General features: G+C 45.0%; 1 protein-coding gene across 1 annotated transcript in view; it reads left to right on the forward strand.

Annotated features, from left to right (window-relative positions):
* The window catches only part of LOC120858571 (voltage-dependent calcium channel gamma-2 subunit), a 120,362-nt gene that overhangs the window by 64,243 nt on the left and 31,693 nt on the right, over window positions 1–24,426 (forward strand). The gene's annotated exons all lie outside the window — the stretch shown is intronic.

A 24,426-nucleotide genomic window follows, 5' to 3' on the forward strand; every position in this document is an offset into this window, starting at 1 on the left:
TCACCTCTCCACTCTCTCCTGAGATTCAAGGATTCTTGGTTTTTATTGTTGTCTTTACCACTCATTTGGAAAGGACAGAGCAGTGGGAGGCTGGAGAGACATATCAGCTCCACCCAGGAGGGACTGGGGACCAGTCTCTCTGCCAGTGGACCCAAACAGAGGGAGCTTTCAAAGGAGTTCTTGACAGTTTCATACCAGAAACACCAAGCTGAGGAAATTTACTAGATGACACACATCCACAGAGCCAAAATTACAAGCCATTTTCTCATACCTGTCCCTTTTGTTTCATCTCTGGCAGATGTTCATGGGCAAAATCATCAGTTTTCAATGGGAAAGCATAACCCTATCAATAAATGAAGACTTCTGGGGTTCCTACAGGGAGAAACTTTTGCTTGGTCATTTTAACTGATGTTGCCACTCATAAGAAATAGTGCAGATTTTTTAAGGCATTTGTAGGAAAGGAAACTCAAATGAACACTCCCTTTGCCCATTACTCCTGCCACCCACTCCCAACATCCATCCAGACTAGAATGTTGATTAAGGTCAACAGGAAATTGCTTAATGCTAGCAGTGACTGCACAAGCTAGTCACCAAGGATCTCAAAAATATCTTAGTCCCAAACGTCTATCTTTTAAAAAAAAAAATAGCAAGTATTATTCTTTGACTGTCTAAGCAGAACATGCTTGCTATAAAACTTTAGCAAATACAGAAAAATATAAAGAAAGACAGTTAAAATAATTCACTCAGAATAAATATAGATAACATTTCAGGAAAAGCACTAAATTTCTATGTCTTTTTTTCTGTGAATGAGACGTATAGCTTTTTTATTGAGGTATAGCTGATGTACAATATTATACAAGTTTCAGGCGTACAACATAGTGCTTCACAGTTTTTGAAGGTTATATTCCATTATGGTTATGATAACTTGTTGTCTATATTCTTTGTGTTATACAATACATCACTATAGCTTTTTATATATACATAGTAGTTTGTGCTTCTTAATTCCTTATCCCTCTCTTACTGCTCCCACTCCCCTCTCCCCGATGGTAACCACTAGTTTGCTCTCTATTGTTCTTAATCAAGACTCAGATCACATTGGATACATGATTCTATGTTCTTTTTCTTCTTAATATCGTAACAAAACTTTTCCCATCTCCTTAATCTTTGAAAACATGACTTTTAATGGGCTCATTTTCTTTTGCTAGCTTTACAATTCATCTTAGAGAAAATAAGACCAAAGAAGTTATCAGGTGACAACAACCCAGCTACCCCAAAGTGACAAGTGAATCCAAAATTTGAAAATCAGAATTACTGTTGTTAACTGTTTTCTGGAGGTCTCCATGGCAACTTGCCAACAGGCAAGACCAAAGTGAGTTTGAGGTAGCTAAACCTTATTGTAGAATTCAAAGTCCAGCTGTGGGTCACAATTATCTCTAGATTTGGGGGTAATAGGCTGTTTTCACATTCTTTTTTATTCCTTTCTATACAGACTAAATCTGTTACCACAAGCATGCCTTGCTTTTAAAATCGGAAGTAAACCATGTTATTTTCATTTTGGAAATAAACACCACTTAATTGTGTATTTACCCTGGTTCTCTCATCCTCATTCTCTCTCTCTCCACACACACACAGCCAGGAGCCCCATTTCACCTCTCCTTTTCCAGACACACAACCTGAAGCCCTAGTCTTCCCTCTGGGATTCTGGACAGGCAGGAGTGGGAGTAAGGGTCTTCACTTGATCCCTCGGTCTTATCTGGGGGATAAGACCATGGCTCCAATCCACTCATCTGGAGCCTGATGCCAGGAGCCAGCATTGCTCAGCAGAAAGAAGACAAACTTTGATGGAAATAGGCTTTTGATGTCAGAGGGCTGTGTCACTTCCTGTCCGTATGGCCCTAATCAAGCCACTTAACCTCTCTGAACCTCAGTTCCCTCATCTGCAAAGCGAGGATAAGGATATCTAGTTTGGAAGATTATACCACAATTTAATGATGCAATCTCTTTATCAAACTAAGTGCAGTAAGTCAGAGAAAGACAAATATCATATGTTATCACTTCTGTGTGAAATCTAAAATATGACACAAATGAGTTTATCTACAAAACAGATTCAGAGACATAGAGAACAGTTGCCAAGGAGAAGCGTGTGGAGGATGGATGAAGCTGGAGTTTGAAGTTAGCAGATACAAACTGGTATATATAGGATGGATAAACAAGGTCCTACTGTATAGCACAGGAACTATATTCAATATCCTGTGATAAGCCATAATGGAAAAGAATATTAAAAAGAATGTATGAATATGTATAACTGAACCATTTTGCTGTGCAGCAGAAATTAACATATTAAATCCACTATGAAAGTGAAATTGTTAGTCAGTCATGTCCAACTGTTTGTAACCCCATGGACGATAGCTCACCAGGCACCTTTGTCCATGAAATTCTCCAGGCAAGAATTCTGGAGTGAGTAGCCATTCCCTTCTCCAGGAGATCATCCCAACCCATGGATCAAACCCAGCTCTCCCACATTGCAGGTAGATTCTTAACCCTCTGAGCCACCAGGGAAGCCCCAAGTCCACCATACTTAATTTTAAAAACCTCTGACAAAAGCTTGCAGCAAATAAATGTCTTTGTCATAGGTTCACTGATCATCTCTTGGGCCTTGTTTTACTCTAAACTTGTCCATCCTTCCTCTAGCCAAGGCTGAGCCCAAGATCACCTTAGCTAGAGCTCCTAATCAGCCAGGATTTTTCTGCTTGGAAAACCAGATACCTTTTTTTTTAATTTAATATTTATTTTTATTATTTTACTTGGCTGTGCCAGGTCTTAGTTGCAGCATGCAGGATCTTTAGTTGGGGCATGTGGGATCTAGTTTCCTGACCAGGGATCGAACTTGGGCCCCTGTGTTAGGAGTTCAGAGTCTTAGCCACTGACTGAATCACCGGGGAAATCCCAAAGGGATGCCTTTTAACATTGGAGCTGGAACTCTCACAAAGGGCTGGGAATCAGGTTTTAGAAGCAAAATATTACTTGACTCTTAAGAAAGCTCTCTCTTGATTGGCTGAGGTTCTCAGCTTGCCTTTGCCATGAAATCCACAAAGCTCTTCCATAAATATTATCTTCATTGATAAAGAACAGAACAGATCAACAAAGCCCTGACATTTTATCCAGTTGAATAATAAGAAAGAGAAAGAGAGGTAAAGGAGGAGAAAGAGGAAGGAAGGAGGAGGTGAAATGAGGAAGAATGATACGGATTGGATGAGTCTTTAAAAAGACAAACATGTAGAGAGAGAGAGGAGAAAGAAACAGCGGCACAAGAAGGAAGTGGGTCGGCGCTGACATCCTTTGCCAAAAGAGCGAACTGGGGCGGCGCATTTATGTGACTGGCTCAGAGGCTAAAACAAGTCAAGATGAGAAATAGCATTAGAATTTGAAGCTCTTAGTTGGTCTGCAAGTGACACGAATTTTATAGATGTCAATGAAAATATATAACCAGGTTTTAAGACAGCATGCTCACTCTGCTACATTTTTCCTATCTGTGACTTTAAATTCCCAAGCAGCATTGCCTATAACTGAGGAGCATTTGTTTTCATTGTTTGCTTTTCTCCAAGAAAAATGACTAGAGGTAAAAAACCCCAGATTGTCAAATTACTTTCAGAAGGTTTTACTAGAAATTATTTTTTTCAACTGTAGTTAAAGATAAACACAATGTCTCCGAAGCTGAGCTATTTTATCAAGTCAGACAAAACAGAATACGATTCCTTTTTAAGAACCCAGATTAGCTGCTATCGTGGGTGATTATCTGGATGTAATATGCTACCATGTGCAGAGTGGAACAGCCTACTAGATACACTGAAGCACCATTCATTCGTTCTACAGCACTGACTGAACACAGAATTTGTGAGTAGCGCTGTCTGGACCCTGAAAACACTGCCCAAGGCAGAGAAAGGGTACTGGTGTTTTCCTGGGGGAACCCTGCCCTCCAGCATGGGGGTGGGCAGGTATACAAGCAACTGGAAGGCAGGATGTGATCTCCGAATTATAGAGCCAAGAAGAAGCATCTCATCCAAACCTCATTTAAAATGAGGCCCAGAGAGGGGGAGTGACTTGCCCAAGGTCATACACAGTGAGTTGCTGGGGGAGTCAGAGTGAGTTTTCAGACTCAATATCTAGTGTTTTTTCCTCTATATAAAGAACAAGTTTGAGTTTAATTTTTGAAATGTGCTACAGTTCCCACACCTGGAATTGTGCAAAGTCTAATGGAGTCGCAGAACCTCACTTCAAAGAATGTTAGATCCAGAAGGGACCCCAGTGATCATCTGGCCCTGGGGTTCATGGTCAGGAGAGCACCTCACCCCAGAGCTACTAAATCAGTCTGGGGGTTGAGTGTCTTTGCTGCTTCTTAGTACCTTGAAGGTGCTTATCAGATCTTTCCTGGGACACTAGGAGCAAGTTCAGAGAGGGACCAGCACAGTGAAGGGACAACTAGAAATCAGGAGAAAGAGGAAGAAATAAACACGGAGAGACAGTTTAGGGTGGTAGTCACTAACATGGGCTTCATACACAGACAAGCCTGAGTTCAAATCCTGGCTCTGATGCTCATGCTGAGTGGCTTTGGATGAGCAGCTTGACTTCCCTGGGCCAGTTTCTCATCTATAGAAGGAAACCTTTCCATGCCCCTCCCTTATAGGCTCTCTACACAGGCTGAGAGAGCCTCCAGGAATGCGTGTGTTACCCAGCAAGTGGGTAAGAAGGGTCATTGCTCCCACCACTGAGTGGGCTGAGAAGGTGCCAGAAACTTCTGCTTGTTTCACAGCTTCACCTTGGCCATCCTGCAACCTCCCACACAGATGCCCAGCAGTCAAAAGTACTACATGGTTTGGGAATGATTCATGAGGTGTCTTGAATTCCAAATCAGGGATTCTAGGGAACTTTTGATGCCTGAAGCTTGAGGGAGAGGAGCTCCCAGCTGTGGGGATCACAAAGCTTTAAGAACGGATGTGTCTTAATGATACAGGCTGAGGAGTCACCAGGCAGGAGCAGCACTGCCCTTAGAGACCATTGAGGTCCCCCCGCCCCCCTGCCAGAGGCCCAGAGAGGTCAGGCACCTCGCCCAAGGTCACACAGCATGTTGACGAGGCCAGGTAGAGCCTCAGTCTCTCCCTTCTGAAAACAGAGGTAATAACTGGGAATACTAGGAGGACTCAGTGAAATTTTGCTGTAAACCATTTTGCTCGTGACTGGCCTACAAATATCTCAATAAGAAATACAAATATACTTTATTATTGCCATCATTATCATCAGTTATTGTTGCCATGTTTAGTTGCTTAGCTTGTTTTGTTCTCTGGGGATTTTTTTTTTTTTCCTGCGCTGGGTTTTTGTTGCACACAGGCTTTCTCTAGTTGCAGAAAGCAGTAGCTACTCTTTGATGCAACATGCAGGCTTCTCATTGTGGTGGCTTCTCTTGTTGTGGAGCACAGGCTCTAGGCGGGTGAGCTCAGTGGTTGTGGTTCACAGGTTCCAGAGCGCAGGCTCAGTGGTTGTGGTGCATGGGCTTAGCTGCCCAGCGGCATGTGTGATCTTTCCAGATTAGAGATCAAACCCGCATCCCCTGCATGAGCAGGTGGATTCTTAACCACTGGACCAGCAGCGAAGTTCTTCCCATGTGTTTTTAAGCAATTTCTCTAACTCTCAGTCCAATACCCTTTCTGTGGCTTGAGCCTCACTCTTTCGGTCTTTCTGTGCTAACTAACAATTAGCAAAGTCATTGACAAACTCTGGGCCAGGCACTGCCATTCTTGACTCTCATGGTGAACATTGTAAGGTAGGTCCTCCTAGAACCCCATTTCTCAGACTGGAAACTGAGCACAAGGTGGTTACATCATTTGCCCAAAATGACTTGACTAGGAAGGGCACAGCTGTGATTTTTACTGACTTGGTCCAGCCCCAGCCCACAAATGCCAAATGCTATATCACTTAGCACTTCAAAACCTTCTCCGAATTTATGCCTCTGCAACTTCTCCACATTGTAAAGACTGAATAAGGAAGATGCCTTGCCTTTGAAATAGCTTAGTGTCAAAGCAGGGCTGGCACATAAGAAGGGTCTGCAAATTGTTCATTCTCCCCACTCAAGTCCCAGCGATGAATTTCTGTTCTCAATGGGCATTTTATTGGCGCCAGCCCAGTTCCATAGCTTGTATCTGCATACATTGCTAACAGCGCTTTTCCCTGTCAGGGAAGAAAGAGACCAGTGGTACTGACAGTGCGTTCCCAGACCACCAGCACCTGAGAGGTTGTTAGGAAGGCAGATTTTCTGCCTTCATCCCAAACTCACTCAATCAGAAACTCTGCGACTGGGGTACAGCACCCTGTATGTTGACAAGCCCTCCAGGACATTCTGAGACACACAGACAATTGAGAGCCACTGGTGGTGTGATTCGTACCAAGCCTAGAGTGTACCCAGTGCATAGCAGGGATTCAGGAAGCATAGGCTGAGCCAGCCAGCAAGCTCTGAATCCTCACCTCCATCAATTAGTTAAGCAACCGTGGGCAGGTCACCTCACTTCTCTTTGTATCAGTTTCCCAGCTTCCAAACAGGGAATGGTAGTAGAGCCTGCTTGTAACCATTGTTTGGAAGGCTAAATGAGATCACAGACATAAAGTATTGAGTAGAGTGAGCAGCAGATAGTGAGTCCTCAGTAAATGTCACCCGCTGTTTAATTGCTGTTGTCGTTGGCAAATACATGAACCAACATGCATATTTAACAGGATGGAAAACAGTGTAGCTTGCTTCACAAACCTGCAAGTTTGTCTTAAATGACTAGAGTACCAGTTGTCTCTTTAATTCAACTCCATTCAAGAAATAGTTACTGAGCATCTATTATTTGCCAGTATCTTTTTGTTTCTGTGATTCCTGGTTGAAGAAGACACTGTCCCAGGAGATAAATGCAGCTGAGCTACGGGAAAAGCAGAGGGGCAGGCACGTGTCCTCACACCCACGGTGCATGGAGCAGAAGGGGGAAGCTCCTGTGGGGCCGGAGGTGTGCACACACGTGCACATGCCTGCACAAACTCTACTTAATCTTCGATGTTTTCAGTAAAAAGCACATGGGGCACTAGTGATAGAATTCATTCTGTTCTTACTTCTCCTTTGTCTATTTCAAGAATGATTTCATTATCTATGCAGTATCAGTATTCCTCATTAAGTTTGGTCCAAAAAAGTCATCTTTGCCCTCAAATTGCTCCTATCTCAAAAGATGTGGGATTCTTAAAGATAAGGCCTCCCTGGTGCCTTAGTGGTAAGGAATCTGCCTGCCAGTGCAGGAGACGTGGGTTCAGTCCTTGGACCAGGAAGATCCTACATGCCGTGGAGCAACTAAGGCCAAGCGCCACAACTATCGCACCTGCGCTCTAGAGACTGGAAGCCACAACTACCGAAGCCCAAGCACCGTCGAGCCTGTGCTCTGCAACCAGAGAACCATCGCAATGAGGACCCCGAGAAACTCAGGGACGCCCCCACTCACCACAACCGGAGAAAAGCCTGTGCAGCAACGAAGACCCAGTCAAAAATAAATACTTTTTTTTAAAGAAAAGAGTCTTAAAGTTAAAATTTGTGACTGGAACAAACAAGCACAGACTTGGTGGCAAATCCAGCAGCCAGGAGTGGACTTGATGAAGACATCTCTCTCTCTTGCTGAGCTTCCGGAAGTAGGGAAATCTTCCTAGAGGAGGTGCAACCCAACTCAGCCTCCTTGAAGGATAAGGACTGGAACAGCAAATACCATATTCCTCCTTTCTGGAGCTCTTACTGGCTTCTGGCCAGGTGCAAGGTGGTGAATGATGCAATGTGATCCTGTACTGGCTCCTGGACTCAGTGATACGAGACCAAACACTGAGTATTTAATATGATGCCTCGTGTGAGTTCCATAGCAAACGCTGTAGGTGGCCACACAGTACCATCAGCACCATTTTACAGATGAGCAGAAAGAGGCACAGAGAGGTTAAGTGACTTGCCCAAGGTCACACAGCCAGGAGATGGTGGTGCTGGCATTCAGATCCGAGATGCCTCCCTCCTAAGTCTACAGTACTTTCAAACAGTCCACCACATCATAAAACAAAGGAAAGGACAGAAGAAACCAGAAGAGATTTTGTAGGTAGCAATTGTTTCATTGAAGGAAAAGGGAAAAAAAACTTCAGTATCTTTTTCCTCCAAGGGCATCCGTGGGAACACACTTCTTCCCATACTATAAGCCTCGCTCTGCAGTGAGAGTTGTGCTGTCACTTGGCTGAGAGTCATTCAATTGCCTCCCAGAGGACCACCTGCCTTAAGTTTTCCTGCCATTAAGAGAATGTTTCTCTGAGCCACTTGCTTTCTGCAAACAGATTTGGAAGATTTGTGCTGACAGGTGACTGTCCCATCGCTTGTCTTTGCTCATCTAATCCGAGGACAGTCACAGAGGGCAAGGGACGATTCCCCAGAGTGAACTCTTGCCTGGGCTCACGGTCCATGCTCTGTGTATGTGTGTGTGTGTGGGCACACGCGTATGCATTTTCTAGTTGATGATAATCTTTTAAAATCCACTTATGCATAACTGGCTTATACGGATCTTTGAACACCATTCAGTGCTGAAACTTGCCTTTGTGTTCACGCAGAGCAACCACCCCCAAGTGACAGCATTTAACTTTTAACAGGTTGATAAACATGTCCAGCTGCCACTGAGGTGGCAGGTATGTCCCACTTTCAAGTGACAACAATCGGCCCTTGGGTTGAAATCTTTTACATGACAAAGATTGAACTTCTCTCTTGCTGTGGTTGGTGGCAGTGGGAAGTCAGACTTGTAGAATACCGCTTTCACCTCTTAAAGTATTTGATCAATTTAATTTTACATCACAAAAGTAGTAGCATTAGGCAAGGAATTTACTGCCTTAATTGTCATAGGCTAAGGAGAAAACAAAGAAGCAAACGTGGATGACAGGCTCCTGTAAACTGAGGTCAAATGGCATGTTGGCAGGGCCCTTTTTTAAGCATAGTTAACTTACAATGTTGTGTTAGTTTCAGGTTTACTGAGGCCAGTTCTACTCAGTACTCCGTGGTTACCTAAATGGGAAGGAACCCTAAAAAAGAGGGGATGTATGTAAACATATAGCTGAGTCACTTTGCTGTACAGCAGAAACTAACACAGCATTACTTGGCTGTACACCCAAGTAATCCAGATATTTATAATCAATGTATATATTCATATGTTTACATACATATTCATATGTATCTTCTTTTTTAGTTAGTAGTGGTATGTATCTGTGAGGGTCTTGAGATAATTCAAAGTGAAAACATCGGTAAATAAACAGAGTAAAAAAAAAAAAATAAAAATAAACAGAGTAATCACTTGGCACGTATTGGCCAAAGCATAATGAACTCAAAAGAGGCTCCAGGAAAACAACATCACTCTTCACATTAAATCAATGTTGTTCATTTGAATTCGATTAGTACTGCCCTTCTGTACTTCCTTGGTAATTTTGTTTATGGTTTAGAATTGTATATGAGCAATAAGCTCATATGCTGTGAGGATAAGACATTCGTTTTTACATTTTAAATATCAGAATTTTTAAAAATCTGTCAACCTACAGAGCCATAAGAGTTATATTCACTTGTCACAGACACAGAGAACAAACGTATAAACACCAAGGGGGAAAGGGAGGAGGATGAATTAGGAGATTGGGATTAACATATATACACCATTGATACTGTGTACAAAATAGATAACTAATGAAAACCTACTGTATAACACAGGGAACTCTACTTAGTACTCCGTGGTTACCTAAATGGGAAGGAAATCTACAAAAGAGGGGATGTATGTAAAAATATAGCTGATTCACTTTGCTGTACAGCAGAAACTAACACAACATTGTAAAAGCAACTACACACCAATAAAAATCAATTTAAAATAAACAATAATTTTTTAAAAGAATTATACTCACTTAATACCCCTCTAAACACTACTCAAGTTTGAGAAATTGTGATGCACTGGGTTGAGCATAGAGCTGGGAGTTGAACAGCACTGGGTTTAAATCTTGGTTCTGGCCCATGGCTGCTGTGTAATCTTGGGCAATCCCTTATCAGTCTTTCTGATTTCCGAGTGTTTGGTTGCAAGACTTTTAAAAGATCTTTTATGGAAAGTGCCAGGCATGTAGTAGGCACTCACTAAAAGTGAATTTCCATCCCTTTTCTCTAAGTTCTCTCTGCACACCGTTCTGTTGTTTCCCTCCTTCTTTCAAAACTGGAGGCTAGTTCTGGGTGAGCAGCCACATCCACTCTCAGAGACACCCCTTGCTTTTTCACGCCCACTTCACTCTTTCTGGCTCATCAGGAGCAGGGCCAGGCACGCATCAGAGGCCAGCAGAATGGCAGAGAAGTGGAGGGGAACCAAGCACATATAGCCGCCACCTGTCTGCCCAGGAAGGGGAAAGCCAGTCACTCATGTGAGGGCAGAGAGAGATCTGGCAGCAGATCGGGGCAGCCTCCAGCCCGGGATGTGGGCACAATAGCAGCTGCCTCGCAGGGGCCCCTGCAGGCATGCTTGGCTGCTTTCCTCCGGGTTCCACCCAGGTTCCAGGCCAGCTGAAGTCATGGCCATATGGCAGCGGGTTCCTCTTTGGGAAGAAAGGGGAGGTCAGTGCTTCCAAGACCCAAGGGAGCAAAGTCACAGAGGAGAGGCTGGCAGTGTCCCGGACCCAAGTCCTGGAGCCCATTCAAAAATCACCAGGTGTCACCAGCACACAGCTCAGACTTCACCATCCACCCCTCCCTCTGCCCTCCCCCTCTGCCTAGGATGGAGTGTGTGCTCGGTCATGTCCGACTCTCTGTGACCCCAGGGACTTTAGCTCGCCAGGCTCCTCTGTCCATGGAATTTTCCAGGATACTGGAGGATACCAGAGTGGGTTGTCCTTTCCTACTCCAGGGGATCTTCCTGACCCAGAGATTGAATCCCTGTAGCCACATAAAATCAGAAGCAGTCACTCAGCACGTGCTAATTTGTCAGCCACTATGGTCAAGTGGACTCTGCAAGTCATGTTTATACTCTTGGCAAACGGCTAAAATGTGTTGAGCTTCTAAGTTTTAGATTGATGACTAACAGAGTTACCAGACTCTAGAATGAGGCAGGTGTTAAATATAAATTATCTGGATGAATCTTCTCAGAAAGCCTCAAAAGCAGAAGCTATTAATCCATTTTACAGGTGAACAAACAGGCTCAGAGATGCAATGAACACAGAGTTCAGTCCTTATCTGATTCCTATGCCCATCTCCTTCCCACCACACACACTGCCTTTTGAACTGAAGAGGGATGAGAGATGGACATTCTATGGGACACCTACTAGATATACCAGAGATAGGGATTTTGTACAGATTTCTTCCTTTTACCTTTATAATGAGCCTATGAGGTAGATATGATTACACACCTTTTTTTGGATGAGGAAACTGGGCCTCAAATGAGTTGTGAGTGATAAAACCAAGATTCACACCAGATGTGTTCACTTCCAAAAGCCGTGAACTTCCGTGTGCTTATGGCTGTGAACACATTCATTCAATTCATTCATTCTGCAGAACACCTGGTATAAGGCAAGGCCCTTGCTGTGCACTGGGAATATATTGTGAATAAAACCTCTGCAATACCTGCTCCAAGGGTGGGCATCATTTAATGAGGGAGACAGGAAATCACAGTGCCTAGTGACAAAGACCCTTGCTGTCAATCTGGCATTGATCCAGGAATAAGAGAAGGCACAAGAGAAGTTGGGACAGGAGAAATCAGTTCTGCCCCCAGGCACCCGAGCCCACTCCCTCCCTTGCAGTAGACCCAGGCCATATGTCAGTGCTGCCAATTCCACATCACAACTGGTAATGGGCAAATGGATTGTTGCAAACCATAGAAAATCCCCAAACCTCATTTGAGTCAATTGTTGCAGTCTCTTCTCCACAAGCCTTTCACTGGCTCCACTAACTCAGCAAAATTGATTATGGCTTCACAGTCTCTATTACCTGTTATCCTCAATACCCTGCTGGCTCCCTGGGGAGAGCTGAGATGGTGCGTGGGTATATCTGGCGATACAGGAAGGTGGGCAGACAACCTTTCACCTAAGAACATGAGGGTAAGCACAGCAGGTTTTTAAGAGGCAAGGAAATAGGCCAAAGCAGCGTGTCAAGATGGTGTGGGAAATGCTACCAAATGGGTGAGCATGGAAGGCTGTAGGAAAGGAAAGAGGGGTCAGCCCATTCTCTGGGGTGGTGTGCAAGGAGGAGCACACTTCACGGAAGCCTTCCTAGAGGAATTGATGAGTAAACTGAGAGCTGAAGCACCGATAGGAGGCATGGGGGTAGGGCAGAGAAGAGGGAATTGAAGGGAAGAGAAGGGATGCAGAAAGGATATGGGGACATTCAAGATAGGAGCAGGACAAGGAGAGGCTCACAGGAGGCAGAGCAGCTCAGGGTAGCTGGGCTATGGCTTCTGGAGAGAGGTGAGGCTAGCGATTTAAGAGGCAGTCAGATTGTGCTGAATCAGGGAGGCCTTGACAAAAAGACCCATCCTGTAGGAATAGGGAGCCATTGAAGGTCTTCAAGCAGAGAAAGGGCAGCCCAGATTTCGCCTTTTGCAAATCACAGTGGCTACAGAATGGAGAGTAGATTGGAAGTGGTTGGATGTGAGCAAGGTGGAGGGTGCTGTGATAATGCACAAAAGTCAGGAGTGGTCTGGACTGAGATATGAATGATTCAAGATGTTTTAAAGAATTGGCGATTAGGCGAGAGTGAGGATGGAGAGGTAGAAATCAAGGATGACTGATATTTGCAGCTTGGGAAAACAGCTGGATGAAGACATGGTTTATCCAGAGAGAGCCTCTGAGAAGAGGGTTCAAGTTGAGGTGTAGATATCTGTGGGATGCTTGTTGGAGGCGAGAAGCCAGTGCACCATTAAGTCAGAGGTAAAAAGACAGTTTTGGGTTAGATATAGAGATGCATGGATCATCAGTATGCAGATGAAAATTGAAGCTGTGAAATGAGATTCTTATAAGAACTTACATAGAATGAAAAGAGAAGAGGGTCAAGGGGAGGGCCCCAAGGACACCAAATGAATGAGATAATCAGCGGAAAAGGAGCTTGTAAACGAGTCTGAAGATGAGCAGGAAGAAAACCAGGCAACTCTGGGGTCTGAGGCATGAAGGGAAGAGGATGTATCAGGGGGCAGGAGAGCTCAGCTGGGTCAAATGATGCCAACAGGGCACAGTGGAGGCAGATGCATACTGTAGGGACATGTGTAAAAATTCCTCCCACGCTAGTGCTTAAGGAAAAAAAAAAGGTGTTGGAAACCTTTGTACTCTACTTTTTTCATTACCCTCTGCTCTGCATAAAAGCACAGGTGTAAAATACAAGATTAATTTAGTGCAGTGTTTCCCAAAGGACAATGCAAAGAATCTGCACCCGAGATGAAACACGTACACAATTTTTTGAAAGGTTGTGCACTGTGTTCCCACAGGTGAGTCTGACAATGCAATTAGCATAGTAAAGGCTCAGAAAAGCCCTACAGTAAAGAAACCTATTTAACCTCATTTAGCCCAAAATTGCTCCAGCTTAATGGAACCATCATGGTGTATCCCTTACTAGTATCTCTTGGGCTGCCATCAGCAAAATACACTTTGGAAATAACAATATTCCTGCATGTCTAGCTGATGAAATGTTTGCAATCAGTAAACCACAGGTTAAAAACTTCCTCTCCCATGAAATATTGCCATTTGCAGCAAACATGGATGGACCAAGAGATTGTCATCCTGGGTAAAGTAAGTCAGAGAAGAAGTGTCATATGACATCTGTTATTTGTGGAACCTAAACAGAAATTATACAAATGAACTTACAAAACAGAAAGAGACTCACAGACTTAGAGAACAAACTCATGGTTGCCAGGGGGAAGGATGAGGGGAAAGGATAGTTGGGGAGTTCGGAATGGACAGGTACACCCTACTGTATATTAAATGGGTAACCAACAAGAACCTAGTGTATAGCACATGGGACTCTGCTCAGAGTTATGTGGCAGCCTGGATGGGAGGGGAATTGGGGGGGAAATGGATGCATGTTTAGGTATGGTTGAGTCCTTTTGTTGCCCACCTGAAACTATCACAATATTGTTAATCAGCCAAACCTCAATACAAAATAAAAAGCTTAAAAAAAAGATCCTCTCCCAAGTTTAGGATGAAAAACTTCCTTGATCTGAATTTCCTTCAGTATTCATTGATCTGAAATTTATTGGATGCCCACTAAGTTGCAGCATAGCCTGAAGGATAATGGACATGGTACATTTGGGGAAACGAAGATTGGGGAGCCATGGGGGAGGGCATTCTTTCAGCCTGCATGCTTGTGTTGATTATATCAAAAGCCAAATAAACAGGGAGTTGCAGGCCAGTTGGAAAGGATGAGAAAAGAAGCATCACCGTGAGGTGGCCTTTCTTCCTCTAAGAAGTTGTGAGGTTTGGAGGACCAAAACCAGGATAAAACATTGATAAAGATGATGAAGTATACTGATAAAGACCATTTTCAAAAGTGGTTATAAGCTGCTACCATTTATTCAGCACCCATTCTGTGCCATGTATTTACATAATAATAATATAGTAACATTTACTGAGTTCCTACTCTGCACTAGATATTCTCCTCAGCCTATTAGCTTATTTATACTTCTAACAACTCCATAGATACTCATGATATCATTTGCCAGATAAGGAAATTCACTGAGAGGTGACATTTCTTGACCAAAGTCATCATGGTTAGTAAGTGGCAGAGCTGAGATTTGAACCTAGACAATCTGCTCCAGATGTTATGCTCTACACTCTACATCCTTTAAAAACATCCCACTGATACTTGAACTTAGATTGCTGGAGTATGAATTTAAAGTGCTAACCATTACACCCACCCACATTGTTTACATTCTTTGATTTTTTTACAACAATGTTTTGATGTAGGTGTTATTAACCCCCTTCACAGAAGAGGCTCAGAGTGCTAACACAGCTCATAGCTGGCAGTGCAGAAGCGACAGAATTCATTGAGGTCTGACTCTGAAGCTCCTACTACTAGGTCTATAACCTCTTGCCACCAAGACTGCTGCCACTTTTAAGGCTAGAATTGGAGGGAGGGGCAGAATTATGCATGGCTACTGACCATGGTGCTGGAACAGCATCTTGGTGACACCCTGCGTCAGGCTCCCACACTTCAGTAGCTGGTTGCGGGAGCAGTACAGGAGACCCTGAAGGAGGGGCCAGTGTGGCCATGGCAGTGGGGGAAGAGGGAGTTGGGGTGCTTAGACAGCATTCACGTTACTAACTCACATGCAGTTCAGTTCAGTCGCTCAGTCGTGTCCAACTCTTTGCAACCCCATGAACCGCAGCACACCAGGCCTCCCTGTCCATCACCAACTCCCGGAGTCCACCCAAACCCATGTCCATTGAGTCGGTGATGCCATCCAAGCATCTCATCCTCTGTCGTCCCCTTCTCCTCCTGCCCTCAATCTTTCCCAGCATCAGGGTTTTTTCGAATGAGTCAGCTCTTCGCATGAGGTGGCCAAAGTACTAGAGTTTCAGCTTCAACATCAGTCCCTCCAATGAACACCCAGGACTGATCTCCTTTAGGATGGACTGGTTGGATCTCCTTGCAGTCCAAGGGACTCTCAAGAGTCTTCTCCAACACCACAGTTCAAAAGCATCAATTCTTTGGTGCTCAGCTTTCTTTATAGTCCAACTCTCACATCCATACATGACTATGGGAAAACCATAGTCTTGACTAGATGGACCTTTTCTGGCAAAGTAATGTCTCTGCTTTTTAATGTGCTGTCTATGTTGGTCATAACTTTCCTTCCAAGGAGTAAGTGTCTTTTAATTTCATGGCTGCAATCACCATCTGAAGTGATTTTGGAGCCCAGAAAAATAAAGTCAGCCACTGTTTCCACTGTTTCCCCATCTGTTTGCCATGCAGTAAGACCACAAGTATAGCTGTATCAGTGTGTGCATGCCAAGTTGTTCAGTCATGTCTGACTCTTTGCAACCCTATGGACTATAGCCCAACTGGCTCCTCTGTCCACGGGATTCTCCCAGCAAGAATACAGGAGTGGGTTGCCATGCCCTCCTCCAGGGGATCTTCCTGACCCAGGGAATGAACCCACATCTTTCACGTCTCCTGAGTTGGCAGGTGGGTTCTATATCACTAGCGCCACCAGGGAAGCCCAGCTGTATCAGTACGTATCTGCAAAATGTGAGCCCTGGCTAGGATCAAAAACATGATTGTCAACCAGTGTCCAGCAGCTGGGACCTACTCTGCCCCTAGGGTCAGGGTCCAAGTGGGCTTGAAGACATCTCCCCTGTTTAAGGAGTCCTCACTTGACTTGGGGTTACAGCCTTGAGGCTCACACAGGTTAGGGTTCCTTTGCATCGTTCTACGGTTATGCATTCCAACCCCAACCCTAGCAGATGTAGATTTCCACCCACTGAGTGAGCTAAGACCCTACATTACCTCTCCTAGAGCTGCAGAAAGCAGTGCCCTTGAACTAGAATCTGCAGACGGCAGGCCTCAGGCTCAGAGGTGCCATCGCAGCCCATGCAGCCCCTCCATAGTGCCAGGGATTTATCAGACCAGACCCTGAAATGGGTCCTAATTAAAGGCGCTGCAAAGCCCTCTGTGCACTGTGGCTCTAATTAAGTTTTGACATTATATCAAATTGAATCCTTTTATTAAACATTTATCTTCGGATTCCAGAGGGTCACAACACCACATTGTTTTAAGTGACAGAAAGGCAAACAGCATTTGGCTTCCCAACAGCAACGAAAGTGCTCCTTTAGCAGCCAACCGTGGTCAGAGGCACTAGCAGGCAGGGCAGGTCTTTCCAGAGCCTGTTCTTGCTCAGCTGCGGGGAGGGGGACAGAGGTTTGGGTGGTCCCCCTAAGAACTTGCTCCATTTCTTCCACACACACCTGGCAACTGGTACAACCATCTCCACCTCCCTCCTGATCTCCCTCCTCGCTGAGCTGTGTGGATCAGCTGCAATTTCTCGCAGTAATTTTCCTTGTACCTTAAGAACCCCTTCCCTCTCTGGGATTGTAGTGAAGAGGTAGAAGGCAGCCTGGCTGTCTCTCGACTCCTCTCTGAACACAGCCTGGTTTTATGGGGCCAGGGATCACTGAGTCCACTGATCCGCCAGACTGTGAAGGCTTCAGAGCAAAGATTCTGATTCTTCCATCCTCATCTGCTAGCAGAGTGCCTAGCTCACAGAAGCCTGACAACATGTTTTTACTCAATGAATGAATGAATGAATGAATGAATGAATGAAGACCAAGACTCGCCCTCAGCTTTGTAGTTTTGAAAATGCTTTTTTGAAGTTTCCCCAAAGGTGCGAGTTCTGTGGCAGTGATTCTTGTCAGTTAGACTCATGAGAGATCCACATCTCCAGTCTACAAATGGCTCCTGGGCAGGATTCTCTCCTGGGGAGAGGGACAATTCTGAGAAAATTCACCAGCTCTGGCAGTGAGTGGCCTGTCTTCCTATCTAGATGACTGGTCCAGATCTATTCAAACACCTGGAAATACTAAGACTCACATTCTACTCATCCTCTTTCCTATTATTATGGACAATGATGACAATAATAATAACAGGTAATGTGCACGGAAAGCTCAGGAAATGCATTCTTCTAAGAGCTTTATGTGTATGTTCACTTATTCAACTCTCATAAGAACCTGTGAAATCAATGATGTTATTATCCCATTTTATAGTGAGGAGACCAAGGCACAAAGCCCTTAGGCAATTTGCCCAAAGCTCCACACCCACTCTGATACCTTCATTCCTGCATTTCCATTTTAAACAGTAGCTAATATTAATTAATGAACTAATATTACTAATAACTCAGGAAGCCTCCAGTTTCTCATCTATAGAATAGGCTAGGCTCGTTAATAAGATCTACCCAAGGGGTTGATGTGATCATTGAATTAGGTGAGATATGAAGTATCGGCACAGAGAGGATTTTGAATAAACATTAGAGAGGCTCTCATATCCACTGAGAGAGAACAGAAAGTGTGCAGTTCAATCCTTGTCCTCAGTGCATGTGGAATGCTATTCAGAAAATGACACATACAATCGTGAAATTTGAAATGAAAAGACAGCAATACAAGAGCTGTCACGAGGCAGCCTGTGGTTAATTGCCAGATGAGTGATCTTGGAGGTAAACACAGAGTTGAAAAGAAGGATAGACAGCCCTAAGCTGTGGGATCAGGGAGGGCTCAATAAATCCTAACTTCCAAAAGATGGAAGACCTCAGAAGCATCTACTCCACCTCCCAGCTAGTACAGAAGTGCCCCCTTCAACAACCCTAAGAGGCAGCTGACCACCTTCTGCTTGAACCCCTCCAATGACAGGGAGCTCACTACCTTTGGAAGTAGTTCTGAAAACATAACACCCACCCAGGTACTGACCTGACATCTCCCCTTTATTGGGCCAGGCTAAGGGCAAGCTGCAAAACTGAAGAAGATGCTCCCTGAACCTGCACGACCCTGAAGGTGAGCACATCCTGAAATTTGGACCCTAGGCACTTGATCTTAGTCCTGGTCCTGCTTGTATACTGCTACCCTCTGGAGTAAAACAGACATTGTTTCAGACAGGGAAGAGAGGAGAGTTTGATTCTGTGAGGAAGGAAAGCGTAAGTAATGATGAGGAAAGAAGAAGGGGCAGATGCTTTTCTTTTCTTTTTTAATTTGTTTATTTATTTGGCTGTGCCGGATCTTACTGATAGTTACACCAAATGGGATCTAGTTCCTTGACCAGGGATGGAACCCAGGCCCCCTGCATTGGGAGCACAGAGTCTTAGCCACTGGATCACCAGGGAAGTCCCTATATGCTTTTCTGAGTCCAGCATAGCTGGGAAACAAGAGTCAAAGCAGATAAGGTGGGAAGCTCTGGTTCCAACTGGGCATGGCTGGGAATCTTGGAAGATATCCGCCCTTTGTGCTGTAGGCAATGGAAAACAAGATTTCTAAATTTTGTGTTTGGCTTGGAAACATGAATGTAGTTAGATGGGCATTCCCAGGTATACGGATCCTCGTCCCATGAAACATGTCCTTCCTTGTGGATCAGTGGCTTGGGTGGCATTTAACCACTTTGGACTGGATCTCTGCCATGAAATTGAATGTACTTAAGCAGATGAAAATGAACCAAAGGGGACTGGGGAAAATTGGTGGTCAAAAATTTAAGGCAGATTCTGCAAAGCAGGAAAGGCCATTGACATTTTCTCATTCCTTGGGGGCATCTAGGCAATGTGTTGGTGACTTCCTGAGATGCTGGCAGGAATGAGGGTCCCTCAGACAACAGTGCCTGTGGGACACCTCCTGGCAGCCAGGCCCCAAGATCTTTGTACACGGAGTAGTGGAAGAGACGCTAGCCCTGTAAAGATTTTTATTTCCTAGCACTTCCTTGGTGGCACAATATTAAGTACTCTGCACATTATCTTATTCATATTTGCAACAACATAAGGAGAAGATATGAGTTTGAGTGATCTCCGGGAGTTGGTGATGGACAGGGAGGCCTGGCGTGCTGCAATTCATGGGGTCGCAAAGAGTCGGACATGACTGAGCGACTGAACTGACTGACTGAAGGAGAAGATAGAAGCTTAGAGAAGGGGAAGTGACTAACCCAAGGAGGCACAACTAATGAATGTTAGAGCAGCAGTTTGTCCAGGGAGTAGGAAGCATATCTGGAAGGAGAATTGCGTCTGGCCCCGTCTCATCCCCAGTGGCTGCCTGGGCTAAACAGCCTGCACCCCTGCACAGGGCTCTGCAATTTACCAAGTGAGTTTATTAGCTCTCAATTTCATCTCATTTCATCTATTCAATTACACCCTCAGGGAAACAGGACTGGCCCATTTCCCCATATTACAGATAAATAAATCTCAACTGACCTCATACACACGCAGGTCTCTCCACCGTCACTGTCCCCACCCTGCCTGAGCCACCTCCGTCTCTCACCTGGACTACTCCTGTTGCCATGGTCCAGGCAAGAGATGCTGGTGGCTTGGACTGGGCTCATGGCTTCCAGGCTTGTCTCTCCAGGCCACACCCCATGCAGCCACCAAGACTATCACCCTAAATCACAAGTCTGGTCGCATCAACCACCTGCTTAAAAAATCCTTGGTTGCTCTCCACCGCTCCTAAGTTTATACTTCTAATGGCTTATTAGGTCCTGAATAATCTAACCACAACTACTATCTCTGAAGACTGGTTACACACACACACATGCTTATATCCAGCCCAACCATCTGTCCTTCAGAGAGACCAAAGTTCTTGGCAGCAGGATCCCATCTTCTTTCTTTGGTTAACCTTTGCTCTTTCCCCCAGCACCTCCTTGCCCTTTCATTCAACTGACAATTTCTACTTATCCCTCGTGGCTCATCTGAGATGGAGCTTCTTCCAGGAAGCCTTCCTGACAACTCACCACCACTCAGACGAAATGATGCCCCCTCTACCCACCCTCCAGCATCTTGTCCTCTGCAGTAACAGTATCACTCAGTGGTTCACTAGAACCCCACTGTTGTCACTCAGTCGTGTCTGACTCTTTACAACCCCATGGACTGCAGCACACCAGGATTCCCTGTCCTTCACCATCTCCTAAAGTTTGCTCAAACTCATGTCCATTGAGTCAATGATGCCGTCCAATCATCTCATCTTCTGTCGCCCCTTTCTCCTCCTGCTCTCAGTCTTTCTCAGCATCAGGGTCTTTTCCAATGAATCAGCTCTTCGCATAAGGTGGCCAAAGTATTGGAGTTTCAACTTCAGCATCAGTCCTTCCAGTGAATATTCAGGGTTGATTTCCTTTAGTATTGACAGGTTGGATCTCCTTGTAGTCCAAGGGACTCTCAAGAGGCTTCTCCAGCACCACAGTTTGAAAGTATCCGCTCTTCGGCCCCACTGCCTGGGGTCAAATCCCAGCTATTTGGCTCACACTGTGAATCCTTCAGTGCATGTCTTCATCTCTCGGTGCCTCTATTTCCACACCTCTAAAGTGGGGAAAATAATAGAGGGATTTTTTTTGTTTTTTAGGATTGAATGTACAGTGTTTAACCCAGCACCTCGCTCCTGACAGTTTCTCCAAGGGGCCCACTGTGACCACCCTGCCCTTGCTGTTGTTTTCACCTGGGGTCAGGTACATTGACTCTCTGTCTCAGTGCCTCCTAGACACTGTTCCGGGGGTTGAGGAAGTCCTGTTACACTGACCCCCTCTCTACCACGGTGCCCAGCTCAATCACTATAGTTAATGGGCATCCAGTAGAAATGAGGACTGGCTGAAGTACTGAATGAATCCTGAAGTCAATGACTTGCCCAAGATCACATGGTTGAGACACAGCCGAAAGACGGCGCAGGCACCCACTCTCTCACTAAGCACCCAGCCATCTTTCCACTGCGCCGCCGGGCTCTCAAGATGAATGTAGAGCTGTTGGCACACGACAGTATTTATTCATTGCCTGCCCACTCCTGGGGTTGACAGAGCCATTTGATCAGTCCTGTTCCAGAGGGCCTATGCCTATCAGCTTCCTGTCCTCCCCAGGCCTGCCTCCACCTGGAAGCAATGCTGACACGGAAAGTAATCACTACTCTCCCCGACTAGCCCCGGAGCTTCTTGAGAGCAGGGACTGGGTGATCCATCTGCACCCCCAGCATGGGCCCCAGACAGTAGCACCTGACACTTTTTGAGAACCTACTGTGTGCCAAGCACTGTGCTAAACCCTCTCAATGTAGGGTTTTAAGCAATCCTCACAGCCCCAGTGAGATAGGTCTACTGTCTCCCATGTTACAGATGAAAAGACTGAGGTTCAGAAGGGTTTTGTGGTACAACTGGGCTGTGAACCCAGGTTGCCCACCTCCAGACTCTGAGACTAACCACTGACCCTCCCTGCCTCTCTAGCAGCAGGAGCTGAACTAAGAATTGTTTTTGAGAACGGTTTCATGGCTTTTGACAACACTCAAACCTACAGGCCTGCTTTATGGAGTACATTTTAGGTTGGCTCCTTACCTCTGTGGAGGGTCCTTAACCTCATTGTGCAAGGCTTTCAGTCACATGGTGGTACTTGAGGACATGAGGTTTTCCTGTCCCTGGGAGCCTGCTCCAGCATCAACACTGTGGAGCCAGGGGGACAGAGATACAAGGTTATGATGACGGGGCCTTGAAGTTCAGAACCTCGATCCTCCCAAGTTCTCATTCTTGGTCAGGTCTACATAAGCCACCAGCCAGTAAGAGTACCCCTGCCTGTGACACAGAGAGTTCCCAGTGTAGGGCCCTGACCACCACCTTGGGGGTCTGTCCACGGTCTCTAAGCACTGACTATCCTGGTTCACTTATCTCCACCAGGATCCATTCACTCTTCCTGTGTGAGGTCAAACCCACTCTCTTGCACCTCCTTCCTGGCTCCCTTGTCTAAGGCTGACTTGCACCCCAGTTCTCAGCAATGCCCCTGCCCATGTTTTCCCTTAGTCATAGCCACAGCCAGCACTGAACCGGAGCAAAGTTTATCCTGAACAAAGGGGTTGTGAAGAAGACTGAGACAATTTCTAATTCATCCTTTTGCTCAATTATTCTGTAGATACTTAGTGAGAACCTGCTCTACACAAGGACTAAGTGTTCTTTCAGCTCAGTCGCTCAGTCATGTTCAGCTCTTTGCGACTCCATGGACTGTAGCATGCCAGGTTTCCCTGTCCATCACCAACTCCCAGAACCTGTTCAAACTCATGTCCATCGAGTCGATGATACCATCCAACCATCTGATCCTCTGTCATCCCCATTTCATCCTCTGTCATCCCCTTCTCATCCTCTGTCATCCCCTTCTCCTTCTGCCTTCAATCTTTCCCAGCATCAGGGTTCTTTAAAAAGTATCTAATATTAAATACATATAAAAGACTATTTTAACATGCATGATTACACAGATTACAATTAGTTTTGGCAACAAGGGTTGTTTTTTAGCTAAAAAAGATAGCTTATTTCTCTCTCCTTGCCCGTCTCTGGAGATATGACATCTGGGAGATAAGACTCTCCATTGATGGCATGGCCCAGATGTCTTTGATTCTTCCATCATGCATCTTTCCATCCTCAAGGTTGTGTCATGGTCCAAGATGGCAACTGGAGCTCTCTATTCCATGTGCCCAGAGGAAAGGGCTGAAAAGGGCACATGCCATACCTTGAAGGATGTCACTCCCTCCACTTCCATCTCATTGGTCAGAGCTTGGTCACATGGTCCCTCTAGCTTCAAGAGCCCCTGGGAACTAAAGTCTATATTCTGGGAAGCCACCTGTCCAAGCAAAACATGGGAAGATGGAAAAGACAGGACATTAGGAAACAGCCAGTAGTCTCTGCCATAGTGAGGTACAGAGAATAGTGATAGAATGAAGGCCACCAGCTTAAGAAATGGAGCATCCCAGCACACTGAAGCTGACCTGTCCCCTCCCTTACCCCTTCTCCCTCATGTCTGGTCAACACCCTCTTGAATTCTGTGTTTATCACTGCTTGCTTGACTTTACAGTTTCACCACAACCATGCATTTCCTTTTTCTTTCCTTTTTATTATTATTTAGTTATGGCCATGCTGGGTCTTCATTGCTGCACTCAGGCTTTCTCTACTTGCAGAGAGTGCGGGCTACTCTCCTTTGCGGTGCTCAGGCTTCTTGCTGTGGCGGCTACTCTTGCTGTGGAGCACAGGCTCTAGGCACGCGGGCTTCAGCAGCTGCAGTTCAGGGGCTCTAGAACGCTGGCTCGATACCTGTGATGCCTGGATTTAGTTGCCATGCAGCATGTGGGATTTTCCTGGAGCAGGGATTGAACCCATGTTCTTAAAAATCTATTGTCCAGTTGTACATGTTTAACTTTGTGTAAATGGAATCATACCATATGTATTTATCCATGGCTTGATTTCTGTGTTCAGTATTTTTAAAATTTTTGTTGAAATATAGTTGACTTACAATGTTGTGCTCATTTCAGATATACAACAAAGTGATTCAGTTGTATATTTTTATGCATGTATTTTTTACATTCTCTTCCATTATAGGTTATTATGGGATATTGCATATAGTTCCTTATCTACATAGTAGGTCCTTGTTGGTAATCCATTTTCTATACAGTAGTGTGTATATTTTAATCCCAAACTCCTGATTTATCCCTGCCCCCCTTCCCCTTTGGTAACCATTAGTTTGGGTTCTATGCCTGTGAGTCTGTTTCTGTGTGTGTGCTGTACAGTATTATGTGTGTGGAATTCACCTGTGTTGACAAGTGTAGCTGTAATCTACTCCCATTCATTGCTGAGTCATATCTCATTATATTAATGTGTTCCAAGTTATTATCATTCTTCTGATGAGAAAAATGTGAGTTGTTCCCAGGGTTGTGTTGTTC

Source organism: Oryx dammah, unplaced genomic scaffold (genome assembly GCF_014754425.2).
Source record: "Oryx dammah isolate SB20612 unplaced genomic scaffold, SCBI_Odam_1.1 HiC_scaffold_29, whole genome shotgun sequence".
NCBI lineage: Eukaryota > Metazoa > Chordata > Mammalia > Artiodactyla > Bovidae > Oryx > Oryx dammah.